This window comes from Vulpes lagopus, chromosome 1, assembly GCF_018345385.1.
Source record: "Vulpes lagopus strain Blue_001 chromosome 1, ASM1834538v1, whole genome shotgun sequence".
Classification (NCBI taxonomy): Eukaryota; Metazoa; Chordata; class Mammalia; order Carnivora; family Canidae; genus Vulpes; species Vulpes lagopus.
This window is the reverse complement of record NC_054824.1, coordinates 10914631-10930448: the sequence shown is the minus strand read 5'-3', so window position 1 is coordinate 10930448 and position 15818 is coordinate 10914631. Positions and strand designations below refer to the sequence as shown.

Below are 15818 nucleotides of genomic sequence, written 5' to 3'. Positions count from 1 at the left end.
CGTTTGCCCATGGGTAGCAAACCTGGTATCTTTTTATTTCTACCTTAACCTTCCCTAAAACCTCCTTCCTCATCTAAGAGCACTGAGCAGCCTTTGTACTCCTCCTTCCTTCCAAGAAAAGAACTAGATCAGAAAGCTCAGTGATATCTTGACCATATGCACAGGAGATTGCTATGGATTGAGAGGCCCTCCCCGGAGCGGTGAGGAAAGCTATTCCAGCACTTCACAAACTCCAGTCAGCACATCAGTAACCCCAGATGCCTTGCTACCCACTCTGCATGATGCTTCCTTCCTCGCTCATGGAAATAGAAGTGTCTTCTCTCCACAGGAAAGTTTGATCTTCCACAGTGATTTCTCAATAAGGCTTTTAAAATATATATCTATTTTCACAGCACAGTCCAAATACAAGCATTTCATCTGAAGCTAGGCAAATAAAGTTTTGAGAGTTTACAGCAAGAAGAAATTAGCGATAAAACTTACCCAGCGCTTCCACACGTGAAGAGAGAAGGTACTGAGGAAACCTGAAATCCAGAGCCCGGTTCTGAAATAACTGAATCACGTGCCAGGAGGGATGATTCGACCTTGGCCAAGTACACTGCAGAGGGACCTCAATTTCCACACCTGTCGAGGGGGCTGGACCAGATCAGTGTCAGCACCGAAACTGTCCAGCAGATGGTCATCTCAGAAACAGGTAAAGCAAAGGCTAGCAGCTTCTACAGGTGGCCAGGAGGAGAGTCGGTGGCCCCCTGACAAAAGCTCGACCAGTCAGACACAACCGGTACACCTGAAAGTAAACTGAGGCAGGTCCAAAATCAAGCAGGGATGATAGTTAAGTGGTCTCTGGCCAGCATGATGCGGGTTCCAATGTCTTGGAACAATGTCTAGCCCATCCTAGCACGTCAGCTCGGAAGGGAATGGTCAGCAAGAAGCTTCAGAGAAAACTAAGTGTCAAACTATACATTCTACTCGCCTTAAAAGAACTGCAGGTCTGCATGTTGAGGCCTTAGGGACAGGGATTCTCAACTTGGGACTGATACTTTGAGTTGGAAAAATCCCCTGTTGTGGGGCTGCCTGGTGCATTGTAGGATGTTTAGCAGCATCGCTGGCCTCTACCCACTACATGCCAGTTGTACTCCCCGACCTCAGCGGTGACAATCAAAAGTGTCTCCCAACATCGCCAAATGTCCCTGGAGGCAAAGTGACCCTGTTGAGAAGCACTGCTTTAAGCACACTCGTCGTGGCCACTGAATCAGCTGAAACAACACCCTAATTTCTTGTGACATCTTCACTATTATGCCTCTGGAACTTGACTGCATGGGCATCTCCCAGTTCTCTTAACCCTGACCTCAATTTGTCTTTACTCTGACCTCAATTTGCTCTCTGCCTGATGCTTTGGCCTTGGCATTTCAAACCATCCTTTGCCCCCAGCTTCACCTTTATCTAGGATGTAATGCTCTGTGGGCAAGCTCTAGATCAACACTTTCTCCTCTGGGCCTCAGACCATACCCACCTGTCCTTCCCCCAAAGCTCCACAACCAAAATCCATTTGTTTTCCTGAGCAGCATTGTCTCCTGAGACTCCAGCCCTGAGACCCCAGAAGCCCAGTGCTTGGAACCCCTTCCCAAGACTGGAAATCCAGCAAAAGTCAGTTGAAGGGATAAAGCTGTTCTGTCTTTATGCCTGAAAATCCTAGAGGGTGACAAAATTGTTCTTCCCTTTCCTATACCAACTGCTGGGAAGATGGGGCAATGAGACAGCCCTTCCCCCTCTTGCCTGTGCAAGGTCCTAGAGCAGGACCCACAAGGAGAGAGAACTCAAGTTCTTCTTTCCTATGTCAAACACCCAAAGGCCCAACCTACTTTGTCCTCTGCTCAGCAGGGCTGTCCAGCTACCAGTAGTCCTGGTATTGGCGGGTTCATGTCGCCAACCATCCCCTCAGAAACCTCTCTGCACCTGCCCTTAAGAGAGTCCTAACCACTCTGCACCCTGTTTTTTTTTAGGAATTTCTACCCATGATGCAAGTTTATTTATTCAAAGAGTCTTTCTTATAAGGGACTTTCCCTGATGTTTCAAGTAAACACATTCCACATTGCCAGAATGCAGCCACAGCCACACTGTGATTTGCTTAACCAGATTCTCGCAGGCATACACACTTCCTTAATCTCCCTTCTTAACACCCACTCCACTGAATATGTTCTCTCCCACCTTCTCCCAACTGTGCCATTGATTGTGTAATACTGAGAAAGTTACTTAACTTCTATCTGCTTTAGTTTCTGTATCAATTGAAAAGGCACTAATAACTGTTGCTTCTTTTTCAGGTCGATCTTTAGGTATTAATAAGGCAGCATATTGAAAATGAAAATTCTACCAAGATGCCCAGTAAAATCCCCCCAAAATATTTCCCCTCCCCGGATGGTTAACCCCACAGGGCCTTCAATTCAATAATGCATTAGATTTTATTCCATACGGAAAATACACAGGATGTTTAAAACTGGTAGCAAAACTTTAATAGAATGACAATCTTCTTAGCCACCAGAGGTGTCAACAATGGTAAAGACCGGCATACGAATGAAGAGGTCTCCATGGGGGAAGGAAGCTATTCCGGGAGAGAGAAATGACACGTGTCAGGTATGCAATAGCCAAGATTCTAATGTAGGGTAGAATGTGGAAGTAGGTGAAGTCTGAAGTCTTTGGTGGGTCTGCGATTCTAAGCTGACTTCTCTTTGGCCACCAGTGATGCTCATCAAAATCTAAGATGGGCAGTTCATTTACAGTGGAAGGCTGTTCTTCTAAACGGGTTGTCATTTTTATAATTATGATATCCACTTTATCAGTGGAAGTGAGTTATTCTTGGAATTTTTTCCCCCTACACTTAGAAGGCTAAGGAAAAGGCTGGTGTTAATACTTAAAAGGAGTAAGTTTTCTCTATGTTCAATTCCTTCCCAAGAACAAGTGCTAGAGACTTTTTTTTTTTCCCCATGACCATTGCTGTCCTTTTGGGGGCCAAGGAACTCACCCTCTGCGTCAGAATTCTTCTGAGGCCACGGGGACATCAATAAAGAAGTAACTACAAGAGCATCTCATGTAGTGCTCTGCGAATCTCAGGGCACTGGAGACCATCAATTGTGTTTCAGATTTTTTAATTTTCAAGATCCTTTTCTTTTCCCAACAAAATCTCTTGCAAATCAAGAGACGTGGCTATTAAAAATATTATCCCTGCTATAAATAGCCTCTTTGTGTCTCTGCAGAAAATCTATTTCTCCTTAGGGTGATAGGAACCCCTACAACAGAGTAAGGAAAGGGTCATGTACAAGAAAGCACACCAATGAACCTTGCAAGATATCTTGCTCCACGTAATTACGTTATATAAGACAATTCTAATGGCAGAGGATTGTCATTCATGGAACAGTTTGGCACTTTGGGGGTGGTACAGACATATCTTTAAATAACTTTGTGAACAGATTCAGCAAGGAGAAAAAGGAAACTGATGTGATATCCACCCTGCTAGAAAGAGTGGCTTCACTAAACAATGTAGGTCAGGTCAAAAACCCCCAGAAAGGCTGCAAATGGCTCTCTTCCAAGTGTTAGAAATTACTGGTGCATTTTTAAAAGCGTGAAGTACATTTTGAAAATAAAAATGCTATTTCCACGATTAATAAGATGTTTATTCAGTTATATGCAGCCTTTCACCAGACCTTTAAGTACTAGATTTTTTTCATCTTATTATCAGACTGCAGAGAGAAGAGTGGTAAGCCGATAAAATGCTCTGTGGGATTTAGCATTCTTTTATCTGTCCTTCCGTGGCCTTCAGTTTACTCAAAATTTTTGTATCTCCATAGTTTAATTACATGTGAAAAGACTCCCAATAACACACTTGTGTTATAGCATATTAGAATTAAATGAAGAGAAAAACTTTTCATTATGGGGTTTTATTGTTATTCATTTGTACATTCATTTGACAATACTGACTTAAGCTGCTGTGTGTTCTCTTAAGCTCCAAATATTTTATGTCCCAGAGCTCCATCCAAGAAGCTACATAATTAAAAGAAAAGAAAAGCTTGGCTTTTTCTAATACTATATAAAGATAGCAGGATTTCAACAGGTTCTATTTTCATCCATTATGAAGCCATCTTATATAAAAAGCTGCACTTTTCTTTGTGAATGAACCAATTCTTGCCATTCCAATACTCGATCCAAGGGATGCATTAACAAAACTCAAAAATTATTAAGAATCATTGGTCAGATAAATCCAATATATATGAAATTAACCATTATAATGAAAACAAAACCCGACCTAACTAATGGTTTAAGAACTTATTCTCACTTGATAAAAAGACACACACCCACACACACACACACACACACACACACACACACACCAGTTACATTCATGGAAGAGTTTAACCAAAAAATATAATGTATTTCAAACAACCATTTTTCTTGCCTTAAACTGCAAACCTTATTCTGAGTAAGATCGCAAGAGAACTAAGTTTTAAAGGAAGAACATCAGAGAGTTCCTTTGATACTGGAAATAGTCCATCCCTGTTCTGAAATAGTTTTGCCCTTATGACTCTGCTCCCAAGGTAGGCTTTTCTGGCATAAGTAAATTTAGCTTTATTTCTGGAACAAGTAGTCTTTCTTCATAAGTGTCACACTGAGCTGGGCTGATTTAGCTTTCTGTCTTCTTTATACCAGCCTTAGCAAGTTTCAAAATATATGGCCATTCAAAGCAAGTTGTATTGCAAGCTTTTCTCATTTGTTTTCACTTATCAAAAAGTTAGAAGAACTATGTGACACTACAGTTCTTCAGGCAATACTAAGTCAAGGTCAGAATTCACTGGTTAACAGGAATGTTTCTAGCAAAAAACATGTGCAAATTCCCACACCTGAACAAGGCCACAACTTGCAGACTGGGAAATTTTCACTAAAACTGAAAACAGGTGAACCCCAAAGCTCTCTGAGCAAGGAGCTAAGAGGATAAAGACCATATAGACCCGAAGTTTCCATATCTCTGCATTCCTCAAAAATTTTAAATACGCTACTTTTGCAAAGAGATTTCCATTTATGCTGGCAACATTCACCCATAAAGTAAAGAGGTTAATATTAAGGTCACTACAAAGCAAATGCTTTTATTTCATGAGTATTTTAAGTTTTCCTTCCTGACATGATTGTTATATATGACTATGGCTAGGTTTTATGTCTGCCTTTGTATATCTGTGTGATGCCAAGTTCTTTTTCACAAAGGCTCTGGCTGATGTCGCTCATGACATTCTGTGGTGGTGATTTATTCCCTGACCTTATACTTTGGAAAGGACAGCCTGAAATACTCAAGAAATTGTGGGACTTAGTAGATTATACTATGAGTTATTTCTCTTTCCCAGAAGAAGTATTACCAACCAAAAGCAGAGGCCAAAAGAGGGTCCCTCCTGATTGCCTGTATCCTTACAGAAGAACCATTTGAGCAGGATACTGGTTTGGAATTCAATTTGAAGCTAAGATGGTGGTCGGAATACAGAGATAACAGAGCATGGTAAGTTTTGGCAAGTTTTCATTCATTTTTGAAACCTTGTGATACATCAGACAACACTGAACCTAAAAAGGCATCAGCACATAAAATTAACACCTGGTACTAAATATCACAGTACACCTTGTTGGATTTTTTTTAATATCATAAAAGCAAAGAAAATTGTAAAAAAAAAGAAAAAAAAAATTTTCCAAATTACATTCAGACTGGATTTTTAAGAACTTTTCCATGTCTAAAATGTTTTGACATTCTGATGACATATTTATTTATATATAACTTGAGTTGGATTAAACAGTAGCCACACTTAGCACTGGCTCCTTAATTAAGGCTCCTAGGAATCGTATTTCTATTTAATTATTTACAGTGTTCCTCTTTGTAATGATTTTTTTTAGCATCAACATAAAAGTTGGGTCATTTAACTTTTCTGGTGTTGTCTCTCTTTCAACATTTATCTAACAACCAGTTATGAAGCACCTGCTACTAGCCACGTACTGGCTAATTCTCCAGGTACTAGAGGCACAGGGCTTCAAAGTGGGCATCTTCAAACTCTCTGGCAAACATAATCAGTGCCTGGGGTTAAAATGGACAAACCATAAATTTAACCCTAAATCAGTGTGACTTTGTGTCACTCACCTCCTATGCCTTCACTTCCCACAAGTCTCTATATTTTCATGCACTGAGGAGGATGATCACAAGGGCAATCAGCAACCACTCCTTTGTAATACGTGTCCCTCAGCACTCCTCACACTGCTCCGGAAGTCCTCATCCACTGAGACCAAAGTGCAGCTCTGACTACTCCCTAACACGCTGAAAATGCCCAAATCTATCTCTGTCCCAGCTCCTCTCCTGGGCCAGGGCCCTACACATCCAGTTGCCTCCTACTCTCTACAGGAAGCTCACCTTGCACAGTGACTTAAAACTGGACTGCCCAATGCATACAGCCCAAGTTCTCTCCAAAAGAGCTCATCTCTGGTGAGTGCAACACCATCCACACAGTGTGGCCAGAAATGTGTCACCCTCCACACCTCAATCTCTCTCTCTCCCTCTCTCTCTCTCTCTCACACACACACACACACACACACACACACACCTTACTTAGTCACCATGTCATTACTCTTGATGAGAAGGATTTAATTGTAAATATAGGAGCTGTTATTCTGGATTCATCATTTAGTAGTGAGAATTGGGCAAAGCTATTGGGGTCAATGTCTTTAATTCTACAATGCAAGCACATGTAATAACCATCCCCAGTGTCCACTCAGAAACATCCAGCTTCAGGGAGGACATGGCTATTTATGACTAAGGTCATACTGTATTCTTCTCCTTTATTCTCCAGGAGGATGCCCCCTGCTATAGCTTTGTGTCTTCTTGGCCTTCTGTGTGCATTAAACATAGAGATGAGTGGAGCTCCCTTTTCTTTCAGAATATTTGTTTTCCCATTTTTACTAGTAGAATGTAGGGCTTACATGATTGATCTACTGATGGCAGACGTGGGTGAGGACCCAGATAATACTGTTAGAGCCAAGATATTGAGTAAAGCCTGGCTATATTTGGAGAAATTGTAATGCTATATGCCAAGAGCTGACAAGAAGATGAGACATCCAAAAATGGACTTAGAATACAGATGTCCCCTTCTTGTTTTATGATAAAGACCTTTTACCACAAATACAGGTTATTCTAACGATGGGAAGACGATGTAAAACACACTGAGTGAGAGAAGCTGTATACAACAATGAAACCTGGATGATACTTTTAATATTAAAATAGGAAATGTGGTTAAGGCTTGATCAAACTATAATCCATTTGAGCTAGGCTAGAGATAAAAGCTTTCTCCATGACACAGCTGACGTCACAGTTGAATAAAAATATGAACCAGACAAAGTTATGTCTCCTCTTCCTCCTCATCCTTGACCCAGGATTCCAGGGGACCACACGGAAAGAACCTAATGGCATTAGCAAATTTTATTTCTCAAATCTATATCAAATCTTCCCTGCTCACCCACACCCCTTCTACTAGCTTGTGCTCTCGTCTAAATTCTGGTCTTCTGTCACCTGTGATTCGGTGATGGTCTTGTAACTGGTGCCCCTGCCTCTGATCTCTCTTCTTTTCAATCAACTCTATGCATTTTGCACTTGTCTTCACAGTGATAAACATACATAATATGCATGTATGCTTACTTCTCTACTATCTCTACCTCTAATGTTTGGTCTTAAATTCCATGAGGGCCTATCTGCAACTCAGCAGCATTATAAAGCTTGAGATGATGTGTACTGAATGAATAAATGAATGTCAGTATCAACATGGCCTTTTTGGGATTCAAACCCGGTCCTTGGGCAAGGTTCTTGGGCAAACTTCTGTGGTTCAGTTTCATTATCTATAAAACAGGATTACAATACTATTTACCCCAAAAGTTATTATGAGGATTCACACACACACACACACACACACAAATCTAATACATGTAAACCAGTTAAATGATAGTCCACTACATTGGAAGAACTCAATAAAGCATAGCTATTGTTATTTATTATAATCATAATTACGATGTTGCTGTTATCTTTAATATCATTATTTAACTCCCATTAAAATAGGTCACTCTTGCTTCAAGCTCGAAATCCTTGGCCAAGTATATCAAATCCAACATGATCAGTGCTATGAACTGAGTTCTATCCCCATAAGAGGCAAAGGTTGAGGCCCTTATCCCCAATGTGACTGTATCTGGAGACAGGCCTTCTAGAAGGTACTTAAGGTTAAATGAGGTCATAAAAATGAGGTCCTAGTCTGATAGGACTTGGGCATTATAAGAGTAAGAAACACGCACCTCCGTTCCCCCTCGTGTCTCTCTCTCTCTCTCTCTCTCTCTGTCTCTGTCTCTGTCTCTCTCCATGGGCACACATAGAGGAAAGGCCACACAAGAATATATCCACCAGCCTGAGCTAACACAATTAAGGTCACGATTGATTCAGTACACCCCACCCTCCTGCTTTATGGAACAACCTACTTTCTCTTACCTCCATGCCTCGGTAAGAATATTCTTCTCCTTCTTCACTAGCTATATCTAATTCATACTCATTCTTCAAGAATACCTTACATTTTCAGGCAATCCCCATTCCAGCGAGACTACCTGAGCTCCCTCTGCCCTCCTGAGGGCTCCTCCTCTGTGTTGCAGGTGTGGCCTGTGTTACAGTTCATCAGAGCACTGATGATCACCAGCACCACCAGACATACTGTAGATGCTCCTCAAATATATATTTAATAAATATGTCATTCAGATGTCATCTAGCATATTCTGATCTTCTGCTGATAGGCTGACATCACAGCAGTGCAAAAAAAAATTCTCAAATAGAATATCGGATGCATGTATTATTGAGGCCATCTAGTCATTTTCTCAAGTTGCTTGGCTACTGTTTCTTTTTCATGTCTCCCTCTTTTTTTCTTGTCCATTCCCACAACCAGTAGCTGTACCATCACCACCACAAAATGTCTGTTCTTGCTAACTCAAAGCATCTTAGCAATGTCTTTTTTTCATGACTTCCAATCCATGCGTTTAAGATCTCACATTCCATTCACATGGAATTTCCCCCAAAACAGTTACCTCACTATTATGAATTCTTATACCTTCTGCCTATAAGACCTCACTGCAAATGAATGATGGAGGCCTGCAGCTAAATGCAACTTAGCAGCACCAGCTAAAGTGATTCTGTCTCCAGTGAAGGCAAAGCGCAGGGAATTGATTCCTAGTGGATTTCAAGAACACAGGACAGGAACTTTCAGAACTCTGGCAACTCTTGTAATAGTGCAAGAAAGTGTAACAAACTGCAGAAGAAAGACAGCATGCAGAACAAGAGGGGTGCAAGAGGATCCAACTCTACTGCTAGGACAGCTACAAAGGTACAATCAGACAAAACATCTTCCTCTTTCTCAACCAACTCCTCCACTTGAGCCAAAACATGAAATACATTAGGAAATGTTATCAACACAACTGCAAAATTTTATTTCATAGTTATAGCTCAAGTATATTTCTAAATCAGATGACTAGAGAAAAACTAACAAGTAATTTTCAGGGGCCAGAAAGATATATTTAAAATGTTTGCATTACAAACTCTATCCTCACATGTGGTTTATGTATAAATGGAATAATACTCAGCCATTAGAAACGACAAATACCCACCATTAGCTTCGACGTGGATGGAACTGGAGGGTATTATGCTGAGTGAAATAAGTCAATCGGAGAAGGACAAACATTATATGGTCTCATTCATTTGGGGAATATAAAAAATAGTGAAAGGGAATAAAAGGGAAAGGAGAAAAACTGAGTGGGGAAATATCAGAAAGGGACACAGAACATGAGAGACTCCTAACTCTGGGAAACGAACTAGGGGTGGTGGAAGGGGAGGTGGGCGGGGGGTGGGGGTGACTGGGTGACGGGCACTGAGGGGGGCACTTGATGGGATGAGCACTGGGTGTTATTCTGTATGTTGGCAAATTGAACACCAATAAAAAATAAATTTATATATATATATATATATATAAATAAACTCTATCTTCACAATTAAATCAAAAACAACCCTAATGTCCATCTTTCCCTTCCAGTTCTGTCTTCTGTGAGATCCTTTTAAACACCTTTTGGTTTCTTCATTCTCTTCATGATCTCATTTACAATATAAGAATAACAGAGACTTAGTGTTGTTACAAGAATCGTGAGATGTTTTCCAACAGTTAATATTATATGCAGTGGTAATCCAGGGCAGCATCTATTGTTCTAATTGGAACCAAGTTTTCAAATATGGATACACATATCATTGTGCAACCCATCTTATTTTCCCCATCCTTGGTTTTCATAATAAAACGAGTATATTTTTTTTTCTTCACATTTTAAAATAAATAGTTTTTTTTCTCCCCTCTGGGTAATCTTTTTAAACATGTGAGTCAATACATTCTTACAGAAGGAATAACAGCTATGACTTAGGGCCATGGAAGAAGCTTCCCATAATAAATTACAATGATTAGTGCTACTAGACAAAGTGCTTCAGCTCCTGTAGCAAATTCTTCCCAGCTCCTTTCATTAATCAGACTGCTTACCTGGTTTTATCATCAGTGCCAGGCTTTTCAACTTGGTGCCTGAACCAATTAATACATAATTTAAATCAGAAGCATGTTTAAAATTCTATCAGGGTACCCTGTAGTGACTGGAGTACATCATCCTGCATTAATTCTATAAGTTTGTTTGTAAAAGTAATTAATTATTGCTGACAATAATAAGTTTCTGAAGAAAAAGCTATCTTTTTCCTATTGAATATCCCTTTCTGCATGCAACTGATAATATTATCTGCAAAGTTTAATGACAGGTATCTGTAGGATGAAAAATATCACAGTAAATCCACATACTTGGAAGATTTTTCTTGAGGTTTTCAATCTATCACACCAACCTCTCAATATTGGTGGTAACAGAGGACAAAACTTGCAAAGATTTCAAAACTTACTAGATAGTAAGTTGAACTAGGTGGAACTATTAGTGCCTCCCTATTCAGTGATTTCATGAATGGAGAGGTGAATGACAATGACAAAGACCCCCTCCCGTCATTTTTTCCCATGACTGCAGGTAGTGTGCAGAGGATTATGCACACAGACTTCAATGACAAGTTACTTGCCAGGAATGAAAGTAAAAGCAAAGGGCTTTGTTTAAAATGTATCGGGCACTGTCAAGTGCTGATAATAGAATCTCTGATCATCCTTTTTCTAGTTCTCATTGTAACCAAATTGCCTCTAATAGCTATTTGGAACCTTACAGCCATATTAATATGGTTGCCCCGGACTGGGTATTAGACTTCAGTGTATATGAGATTTTCTCTTCAAATAAAATTTTCATTTGATTCCTGCTGCTCGAAAATTAAAAAAAAATATTTTAGGTATTATTTGTTGTTGCTCAAGAGCTATTCACACCCAACCTCCAATATACACATACATACACACAAACACATACACACACACACACACACACAATTCTTCTTTGTCAAGAACCGTGATTTTTTTTTTCACTTTCTGGTAGTCATGTGCCTTAGGAGAGCCTAGACCCATTTCCAGCTGTGGGGGGTGATGGGAGGGATAATCTTTAATTAATAGAAAGCAGTCATGAATTCCTTTCTCCCTGCTAGTGACCAACTTTCAATGGCCAGTTTTAAATCTGTTAAAAGTCTTGCAAAAGTGACATGAAGGAGATATGATGGGGGATTTCTGGGAATTATTTTCTGTAAAAACAAGATGTTTTAGATAAAGCAATTCTTTCTGCCTTTGAAGTTTATAGAGACATGAGGAGCTGCTGCTGCCATCTTTAAGCAATAAGGATCATCTGAGAACAAGTGCCAACACACTGAGGATGACAGAGCAGAAAGATGGAAAAACCTGGAATATTGATATTATTGAGCTATTTAGCTGTCCAACATTAGAACCCCTTCACCTCAAGGTTTCCCCATATGGAAAATAATAAATGTCTTTATTCTTTACACCATCTTGCTATAAAAAATATGTTCTCTGCAGTTGAATGCATCTCGTCTGATACACAAGCCAATGTTCTTTGCTCAGTATCTCCCAAAAATACTGTATTTCCAGATGAAAAGAACCCATACAAATGTAAAATAAATAAGAAAGTCAAAGTACAAATGGAATTGAACAACTGGAATAATCCCACATCCTTACTTTTTCACTAAATTTGATAGTTTTAATTATCCATGCAATTTTATGTTAAGACATTAGAATCTTTCCTTTGTTTACATTGTAACTATCAGAATTCATTCACAGTACAATCTGGAAATTAAGACCTCATGCTCTAGATTTAGGTACACAAGGATTTGGTCTTAGGATCCATCCTTCCCTAGCAACATAACCTCCCTAATCTTTCCTTCATCATGATAAGCTAATTCATGTACCTGCCTCAGTACTTAGCATATGTTGGTTACAAAGAAAAGTAATAAGCATGCAAAAGCCAATATTACAAAGAAATAAGAATTTAGGCCCTTGGCATATTAAAAATAGCAACCTACAAAGCACAGCTCTATAATCTTATGCTGCTAATGCTATTCTGAAGTTAAAAAAGAAAAAGTCAAAGCAACTCCAGAAGAACTTGTGAAAGAAATCAAAATCTTAGTTTTCCTTTCAAAAGAACAAGATCAGACTTAGTTAAATAAAGATTATTCAGATAACAGTATGCTAGCTTTATTTGCAGGTAATATGATCCATCACAAACAAAATGAGTATATCTAAAATCTTTATAACACAATTTAGTACATGGAAAGAAAGGCAAACTCTGAAGATCTATTTAAATATATGCATCATCAAGGAGTTAAGATGGTAGAGAAGTAGTTGGACCCTGCTTTTCTTATCCCTTGAACACAGCTGTACTGAGGTCAGAGTACTTGGAATACTCAGAAAATCGATCTGAAGATTGGATGAAGGATTTCCATGGCTGGAGGGAGACAGTGTGGCAGATGCAAACAGAACAGTTTCCTTTAAGATGTGCAGGTTTGAATCCCAGCCACAGGCCAAAGATAAAATGCAGGATGTTGGGAGTTTTGAATCCCAGCTGTGCCAAAGATAAAAATGCTGGAGAGCTGGGAGTCAAGCATGCTAAGGGCCCTCATTTTTCTGTGAGGGTTTCCTGAACAGGGTGGGGGGGCTGAGATCTCCTGTCCCCAGAAAAGAGAGTAGGATGGTGCCATTTTACCTACCCCCCAAAACTCCCACCACCTCATCACCAACACAATCAGACATCAAAAAACAACATAGCAGGCCCCAGTGGAGGTGGGAGCCACTTACATCAAATCTTATGCCTCTATACCTGGCAAGTGTTTTGTTTTTTGTTTTCTGTTTTGACTGGGGCATGACAAACTCTGAGCCAGAGCAGCAGACCTCTCCTCTAAAAATGCAAAACAGGCAGCATGCTATAAGCACCAAGTTTCCTGATCACACAGTGCTTTAAAGTGTTCCCTTCAGTTCTAGTGGAAATAGGATCCAGCTGTATTTTTTCCTAGTCTTTATTTTCTCTTATTCTTTTGGAGTCAGGCTTATAATTTTTTGTTTGTTAGTTTGTTTTCCATTTCCTTTTCTGTCTTTTTTTTTTTTTTTTGGATCAAGCTTCTTTTTTTTTCTTTTCTTTTTCTGTATTTTTTTTCCTTTCTTTTTCATTGGAATTAGGCTTATAGTTTTTTTTTTTTATTGTCCATTTGGGTTTTTTAATTCTCTTTCTCTCTCTCTCTCTCTCTCTCTCACCATCTCTCTCTCTCTCTCTCTCTCTCTCTCTCTCTCTCTCTCTCACCACCTCTCACTCTCTCACTTTCTCTCTTTCTCTTTTTCTTTCCAGGCTGTTTTCCACCAACAAATCAAAACACACCTAGATAAAGGCCCAAGCACTCCCCACTGCAAGCAAGGAGGAACTCTGCAGAAGACTGACCAGTGGGAAAGAGCAGCCAAAACACAACAGTAGAGTGCACACAGTATATACCAGAAACATTTCCTACAGTGCCAGGCCCTGGACAGTGTATGACCTCTTCTAAATATAACATTACTCTGGGGTGTAGGAAACATCACAAGCTTTCATAACATGCAAAAGATAGAAATTTTGCCAAAAATTGGCAAAAACAATGCCCGTGCAAAAGCAGACCCGTGCTGGCCAGCAGACCAGGTTCAAGGCGTTTGTTGCCATCGGAGATTACAATGGACACGTGGGTCTGGGCGTCAAGTGCTCCAAGGAGGTAGCCACTGCCATCCGTGGGGCCATCATCCTGGCCAAGCTTTCCATCGTCCCCATGCGATGAGGCTACTGGGGGAACAAGATCCGCAAGCCCCACACTGTCCCATGCAAGGTGACTGGTCGCTGTGGTTCTGTGCTGGTGCGTCTCATCCCTGCCCCCAGAGGCACTGGCATTGTCTCAGCCCCTATGTCCAAGAAGCTACTGATGATGGCTGGTATTGATAACTGCTACACTTCGGCCAGGGGCTGCACTGCCACCCTGGGGAACTTTGCCAAGGCTACTTTTGATACGATCTCGAAGACCTACAGCTATCTCACCCCTGATCTCTGGAAAGAGACTGTGTTCACCAAGTCTCCCTAACAGGAATTCACTGACCATCTTGTAAAGACCCACACCAGAGTCTCCGTGCAGAGGACCCAGGCTCCAGCTGTGGCTACCACATAGTTTTATACAAGAAAAATAAAAGTGAATTAAAGCTTGTTAAAAAAAAATTTGGCATATTCAGTGACTTGTACATTCAGCGGCAGCATTTAAGCAAGTTTTATCAGTAAGCAATATTTTCAGTTAAATAAACGTTTCAAAAAATCACATAAGAATGGATTTAAACTTGCTGAATGTAAAGATTGAACTTCAAGTCACTGTAGCTTTAGTAATTGCTTATTGTATTAGTTTAGATGCTAGCACTGCATGTGCTGTGCATATTCTGATTTTATTAAAATAAAGAGTTGAACTGCACAGTCAAAAAAAAAATGACATAGATGGAGTAATTCTCCCCTAAAGAAAGGTCAGGAAGATACCACAGCCAGGGACTGGCTCAAAACAAATATAAGCAATATATCTAATCAATTTAGAACAACAGTCATAAGAATACTAGCTGGACTTGAAAAAGGCATAGAAGACACCAAAGAAACCCTGTTACAGAGATAAAAGACTAAAAACAAGTCAGGCTGAAATAAAAAATGCTGTGACTGAGCTGTGAAATGGACTGGATATGATCACAAGGATTGAAGAAGCAGAGGAGAGCATAGGTGATATAAGAGATAAAATTATGGAAAATAATGAAAAGAAGAGGGAAATAAAACTATTAGATCACAAAAGCAGCCTTAGGAACTCAGAGATTCCATAAAACCCAATATTATCCATAACAAAGGAGTTCTCAAAAGAGGAATAGAGGGAGAGAGGGGCAGAAGATTTATTTGAACAAATTACAGCTGATAGCTTCCCTAATCAGTGGAAGAAAACAGGCCTTCAACCCAAAGAGGTACAGAGAACTCCCTTCAAAATCAAAAAAAAAAAAAAAAAGGTCAAAAACCACAACATATCATCATGAAACTTGCAAAACACAAAGATAAAAAGAGAATTCTGAAAGCAGCTAGGGAAAAAAGGTCCTTAACCTATAAGGGTAGACACATAAGGCCGGCAGCAGACCTATCCACAGAGACCTGACAGGCCAGAAAGAAGTGGCATGATATATTCAACGAACTAAATGGGAAAAATATGCAGCTAAGAATACTTTATCCAGAAAGGCTGTCATTCAGTATAGAAG

General features: G+C 39.9%; 1 pseudogene; it reads left to right on the top strand.

Annotated features, from left to right (window-relative positions):
- The first annotated feature begins 2547 nt into the window (after window positions 1-2547).
- LOC121486336 lies at window positions 2548-14751 on the top strand (annotated as a pseudogene).
- Window positions 14752-15818: the final 1067 nt, after the last annotated feature.